The sequence below is a fragment of the Pristiophorus japonicus genome, unplaced genomic scaffold (genome assembly GCF_044704955.1).
Source record: "Pristiophorus japonicus isolate sPriJap1 unplaced genomic scaffold, sPriJap1.hap1 HAP1_SCAFFOLD_37, whole genome shotgun sequence".
Taxonomy (NCBI): Eukaryota; Metazoa; Chordata; class Chondrichthyes; family Pristiophoridae; genus Pristiophorus; species Pristiophorus japonicus.
Window position 1 is genome coordinate 4,223,555 of NW_027253543.1, and position 6,416 is coordinate 4,229,970.

Consider the following 6,416-nt stretch of genomic DNA (forward strand, 5'->3'; position numbering starts at 1 on the left):
AATTGATGGGATTGAAGGCCGATAAATCCCCAGGGCCTGATGGACTGCATCCCAGGGTACTTAAGGAGGTGGCCTTGGAAATAGTGGATGCGTTGACAGTCATTTTCCAACATTCCATTGACTCTGGATCAGTTCCTATGGAGTGGAGGGTGGCCAATGTAACCCCACTTTTTAAAAAAGGAGGGAGGGAGAAAACAGGGAATTATACACCGGTCAGCCTCACATCGGTAGTGGGTAAAATGATGGAATCAATTTTTAAGGATGTCATTGCAGTGCATTTGGAAAGAGGTGACATGATAGGTCCAAGTCAGCATGGATTTGTGAAAGGGAAATCATGCTTGACAAATCTTCTGGAATTTTTTGAGGATGTTTCCAGCAGAGTGGATAAGGGAGAACCAGTTGATGTGGTATATTTGGACTTTCAGAAGGCGTTCGACAAGTTCCCACACAAGAGATGGATGTGCAAAGTTAGAGCACATGGGATTGGGGGTAGTGTACTGACATGGATTGAGAACTGGTTGTCAGACAGGAAGCAAAGAGTAGGAGTAAATGGGTACTTTTCAGAATGGCAGGCAGTGACCAGTGCGGTACCGCAAGGTTCTGTGCTGGGGCCCCAGCTGTTTACACTGTACATTAATGATTTAGATGAGGGGATTAAATGTAATATATCCAAATTTGCGGATGACACTAAGTTGGGTGGCAGTGCGAGCTGCGAGGAGGATGCTGTGAGGCTGCAGAGCGACTTCGACAGGTTAGGTGAGTGGGCAAATGCATGGCAGATGAAGTATAATGTGGATAAATGTGAGGTTATCCACTTTGGTGGTAAAAACAGAGAGACAGACTATTATCTGAATGGTGACAGATTAGGAAAAGGGGAGGTGCAAAGAGACCTGGGTGTCATGGTACATCAGTCATTGAAGGTTGGCATGCAGGTGCAGCAGGCGGTTAAGAAAGCAAATGGCATGTTGGCCTTCATAGCAAGGGGATTTGAGTACAGGGGCAGGGAGGTGTTGCTACAGTTAGACAGGGCATTGGTGTGGCCACACCTGGAGTATTGTGTACAGTTTTGGTCTCCTAACCTGAGGAAGGACATTCTTGCTATTGAGAGAGTGCAGCGAAGGTTCACCAGACTGATTCCCGGGATGGCGGGACTGACCTATCAAGAAAGACTGGATCAACTGGGCTTGTATTCACTGGAGTTCAGAAGAATGAGAGGGGACCTCATAGAAACGTTTAAAATTCTGACGGGGTTAGACAGGTTAGATGCAGGAAGAATGTTCCCAATGTTGGGGAAGTCCAGAACCAGAGGTCACAGTCTAAGGATAAGGCCTAAGCCATTTAGGACCGAGATGCGGAGGAACTTCTTCACCCAGAGAGTGGTGAACCTGTGGAATTCTCTACCACAGAAAGTTGTTGAGGCCAATTCACTAAATATATTCAAAAAGGAGTTAGATGAGGTCCTTACTACTAGGGGGATCAAGGGGTATGGCGAGAAAGCAGGAATGGGGTACTGAAGTTGAATGTTCAGCCATGAACTCATTGAATGGCGGTGCAGGCTAGAAGGGCCGAATGGACTACTCCTGCACCTATTTTCTATGTTTCTATGTTTCTATTACTTCGAGGCACTGTATTCATTTGAGGGTCTGAATAAGTTTAAAGGACTGCATTCGTTTGAGGGACTGTATTAGTTTGAATGGCTGTATTAGTTGGAAAGACTGTATTAGTTTGACGGACTGCATTAGTTTGAGGGTCTGTATTAGTTTGATGGACTGTATTAGTTTGAGGGTCTGTTTTAGTTTTAGGGGATGTATTAGTTTGAGGGGCTGTATTAGTTATAGGGACTGTATTCGTTTTAGGTTCTATATTAATTTGATGCACTGTATTAGTTTGAGAAGCTGTGTTAGTTTGAGGGACTGTAGTAGTTTTTGGCCTGTATTAGTTTGATGGACTGTTTTAGTTTGATGGACTGTATTAGTTTGCAGGACTGTATTAGACTGAGGCACTGTATTAGTTTGAGTGGCTGTATTAATTTGATGGACTGTATTAGTTTGAGGGTCTGTATTATTTTGAGGTACTTTATTAGTTTCAGGGGCTGTGTTACTTTGATGGACCTCATTACATTGAGGTACTTTATTAGTTTCAGGGGCTGTGTTACTTTGATGGACTTCATTAGATTGAGGGCTGTAAAAGTTTGAGAATCTGTATTAGTTTGAGGGACTGTATAGGTTTATCGGTCTGTATTAGTTTGTGGGACTGTATTAGTTTGAGGGGCTGTATTAGTTTGAGTGCCTGTATTAGTTTTAAGGACTGTATTAGTTTGAGGGTCTGTTTTAATTTGATGCACTGAATTAGTTTGGGGGTCTTTAATAGTTTGAGGGACTGTATAAGTCTGAGGGGCTGTATTAGTTTGAGGGAATGTATAATTTTGAGGGACTGTATTAGTTTGAAGGCATGTATTAATTTGAGGGCCTGTATAGTTTGAGGCACTGGATGAGTTTGAGCGACTGTATTAGTTTGAGGGACTGTATTAGTTTGAGGGCCTGTATTAGTTTGACGGACAATATTAGTTTGAAGGTCTGTAATAGTTTATTGGGACTGTATTAATTTGAGAGGCTGTATTAGTTTGATGGACTGTATGAACTTGATGGACTGTATTCATGGATTACTTCGAGGGACTGTATTGTTTGAGGCGCTTTATTCATGTGATAGGCTGTATTAATTGGAGGGTCTGAATTAGTTTGATGGGCTGTATTCGTTTGAGCGGCTGTATTAGTTTGAGGAACTGTATTAGTTTGAGGGAATGTATTAGTTTGAGGGACTGTATTCGTTTGAGGGTCTGTATTTGTTTGATGGACTGTATTGGTTTGAGGGACTGTATTAGTTTGAGGGACTGTATTAATTTAAGCGGCTGTATTAGTTTGAGGGACTGTATTAGTTTGAGGGGCTGTATTAGTTTGAGGGAATGTATTAGTTTGAGGGACTGTATTCGTTTGAAGGTCTGTATTAGTTTGAGGGGCTGTACTAGTTTGAGGGGCTGTATTCGTTCGAGCGACTGTATTAGATTGAGGGTCTGTATTGGTTTGAGGGACTGTATTAGTTTGAGGGACTGTATTAATTTAAGCGGCTGTATGAGTTTGAGGGACTGTATTAGTTTGAGGGGCTGTACTAGTTTGAGGGGCTGTATTCGTTCGAGCGACTGTATTAGATTGAGGGTCTGTATTGGTTTGAGGGTCTGTATTAGTTTGAGGGACTGTATAAGTTTGATGGACTGTATTCGTTTGAGGGACTGTATTAGTTTGAGGGACTGTATTAGTTTAAGCGGCAGTATTAGTTTGAGGGACTGTATTAGTTTGAGAGACTGTATTAATTTCAGGGTCTGTATTAGTTTGAAGGGCATATTAGTTTGAGTTGATAATATGTTTGAGGGGCTGTATTAGTTAAAGGTCTGTATTAGTTTGAGGGCCTGTATTTGTTTGAGGGGCTGTATTAGTTTGAGGGTCTGTATTCTTTGATGCACTCTGTTACTTTGAGGGATTGTAATAATTTGATAGACTCTATTAGTTTGAGGCTCTGTATTAGTTTGAGGAACTGTATTAGTTTGAGGAACTGTATTAGTTTGAGGGACTATATTAGTTAGAGTTGTTGTATTAGTTTGAGTTTCTGCATTTCTTTGAGGAACTGTATTAGTTAGAGTCGCTGTATTAATTTGAGCAGCATTAATAGTTTGAGGGACTGTATTAATTTCAGGGTGAGTGTATTAGTTTGAAGGGCATATTAGCTTGAGGTGATATATATGTTTGAGGGGCTGTATTAGTTTGATGGAGTGTATTAATGTGATGGACTGTATTAGTTTGCGAGGCTCTAAAAGTTTGAGGGACTGTATTAGTTTGAGAGACTGTATAAGTTGAGGGGCTGTAATAGATTGAGGGTCTGTATTAGTTTGAGGGACTGAATTAGTTTCAAAGACTGTATTCGTTTGAAGCACTGTATTACTTTGAGGGATTGTATTAGTTTCATGGACTGTATTAGTTTGAGGGTATGTATTAGTTTGAGCGACTGTATTAGTTTGAGGGAATTTATTAATTAGAGTGGCTGTATTAATTTGAGCATCATTATTAGTTTGAGGGACTGTATTCGTTAGAGTGGCAGTATTAGTTTGAGGTGCTGTATTCGTTTGAGGGGCAGTATTAGTTTGAGGGGCTTTATTCTTTCGAGCGAATGTATTAGATTGAGGGTCTGTATTGGGTTGAGGGGCTATATTAGTTTGAGGGACTCTATTAGTTGGAGGGGCTGTATTAGTTTGAGTGGCTATATTAGTTTGACGGGCTGTATTTGTTTCATGGACTGTATTACTTTGAGGGTCTGTATTCGTTTGAGTTAATTTATTAGTTTGAGGGTCTGTATTATTTTGATGGACTTTATTAGTTTCAGGTGCTGTATAAGGTTGAGGGTCTGTATAAGTTTGATGGACTGTATTAGTTTGAGGGTCTGTTTTAATTTGATGCACTGAATTAGTTTGAGGTTCTGAATTAGTTTGAGGGACTGTATTAGTTTGAGGTTCTGTATTAATTTGAGGGACTCTATAAGTTTGAGTAGCTGTATTAGTTTGTGGGAATGTATAATTTTGAGGGGCTGTATTAGTTTGAGGGACTGTATTAGTTGAAGGGCTGTATTAGTTTGAGTGGCTATATTCGTTTGAGGGGCTGTATTAGTTTCATGGACTGTATTATTTTGAGGGACTGTATTAGTTTGAGGTTCTGTATTAATTTGAGGGAATGTATAAGTTTGAGGGGCTGTATTAATTTGAGGGAATGTATAATTTTGAGGGACTGTATTAGTTTGAGGATGTGTATTAATTTGAGGGCCTGTATTAGTTTGAGGTACTGAATTAGTTTGAGCGACTGCATTAGTTTGAGGGGGTTTTTAGTTTGACGGATTGTATTGGTTTGATGGCCTGTATTATTTTGTGGGGCTGTGTTAGTTTGAGGGATTGTATTAGTTTGAAAGTCTATAATAATTTATTGGGACTTTATTAGTTTGAGAGGCTGTATTAGGTTGATGGACTGTATGAGCTTGATGGACTGTATTCATGGATTACTTCGAGGGACTGTATTAGTTTGAGTGACTTTATTCGTTTGATCGGCTGTATTAATTGGAGGGGCTGAATTAGTTTGATGGACTGTGTTAGTTTGAGGTGCTGTTTTTGTTTGATGGACTGTATTACTTTGAGGGGCTGTATTAGTTTGAGGAACTGTATTATTTTGAGGGAATGTATTAGTTTGATGGACTGTCTTAGTTTGAGGGAATGTATTAGTTTGATTGACTGTCTTAGTTTGTGGGGCTGTATTCGTTCGAGGGACTGTATAAATTTGATGGGATGTATTAGTTTGATGGTCTGTATTAGTTCGAGTGGCTGTATTAGTTTGAGGGACTGTATTAGTTTGCAGGACTGTATTAGTTTGAGGAGTTCTATTTGTTTGAGGGTCTGTATTAGTTTGAGGGACTGTATTAGTTTGATGGACTGTATTAGTTTGAGGGGCTGTATTCGTTTGAGGGGCAGTATTAGTTTGAGGGGTTGTATTCGTTCGAACGACTGTATTCGATTGATGTTCTCTATTGTTTTGAGGGTCTGTATTAGTTTGAGGGGCTGTATTAGTTTGAGAGGCTATATTAGTTTAAGGGGCTGTGTTAGTTTGATGGACTGTATTAGTTCGAAGGACTTTATTAGTTTGATGGATTGTATTAGGTTGAGCGTCTGTATTAGTTTGAGGCTCTGTGTAGGTTTGAGCGTCTGTATTAGTTTGAGGGTCTGCATTTCTTTGAGGAACTGTATTAGTTAGAGGGGCTGTGTTAATTTAAGCAGCATTAATAGTTTGAGGGACTGTATTAGTTTGAGGGACTGTATTAATTTCAGGGTCTGTATTCGTTTGAAGGGCATATTAGTTTGAGGTGCGATATATGTTTGAGGGGCTGTATTAGTTTGATGGAGTGTATTAATGTGAGGGTCTGTATTGGTTTGAGGGGCTGTATTAGTTTGAGGGACTGTATTAGTTTGAGGGGCTGTATTAGTTTGTGTGGCTATATTAGTTTGAGAGGCTCTATTTGTTTGATGGACTGTAATAGTTTGCGGGACTGTATTAGTTTGACGAGTTGTATTTGTTTGATGGTCTGTATTAGTTTGAGGTACTGTATTAGTTTGATCATTGCGAAAGTCTGTTACTGAATCCAGGCTGGTTCTGAGTTCGGCTGATCTCACACCTAGTGAGGGTCTGAGCCCAACACACACAGAATGGGACAGTTTAGAGAGAGATTTATCTGTGTCTACCCGTGTGCACATGCTCTGGGAAATTTGATGGGACAGTTTAGAGGGAGCGTTTCTCTGTATCTAACCGGTGATGTACCTGCCCTGGGTCTGT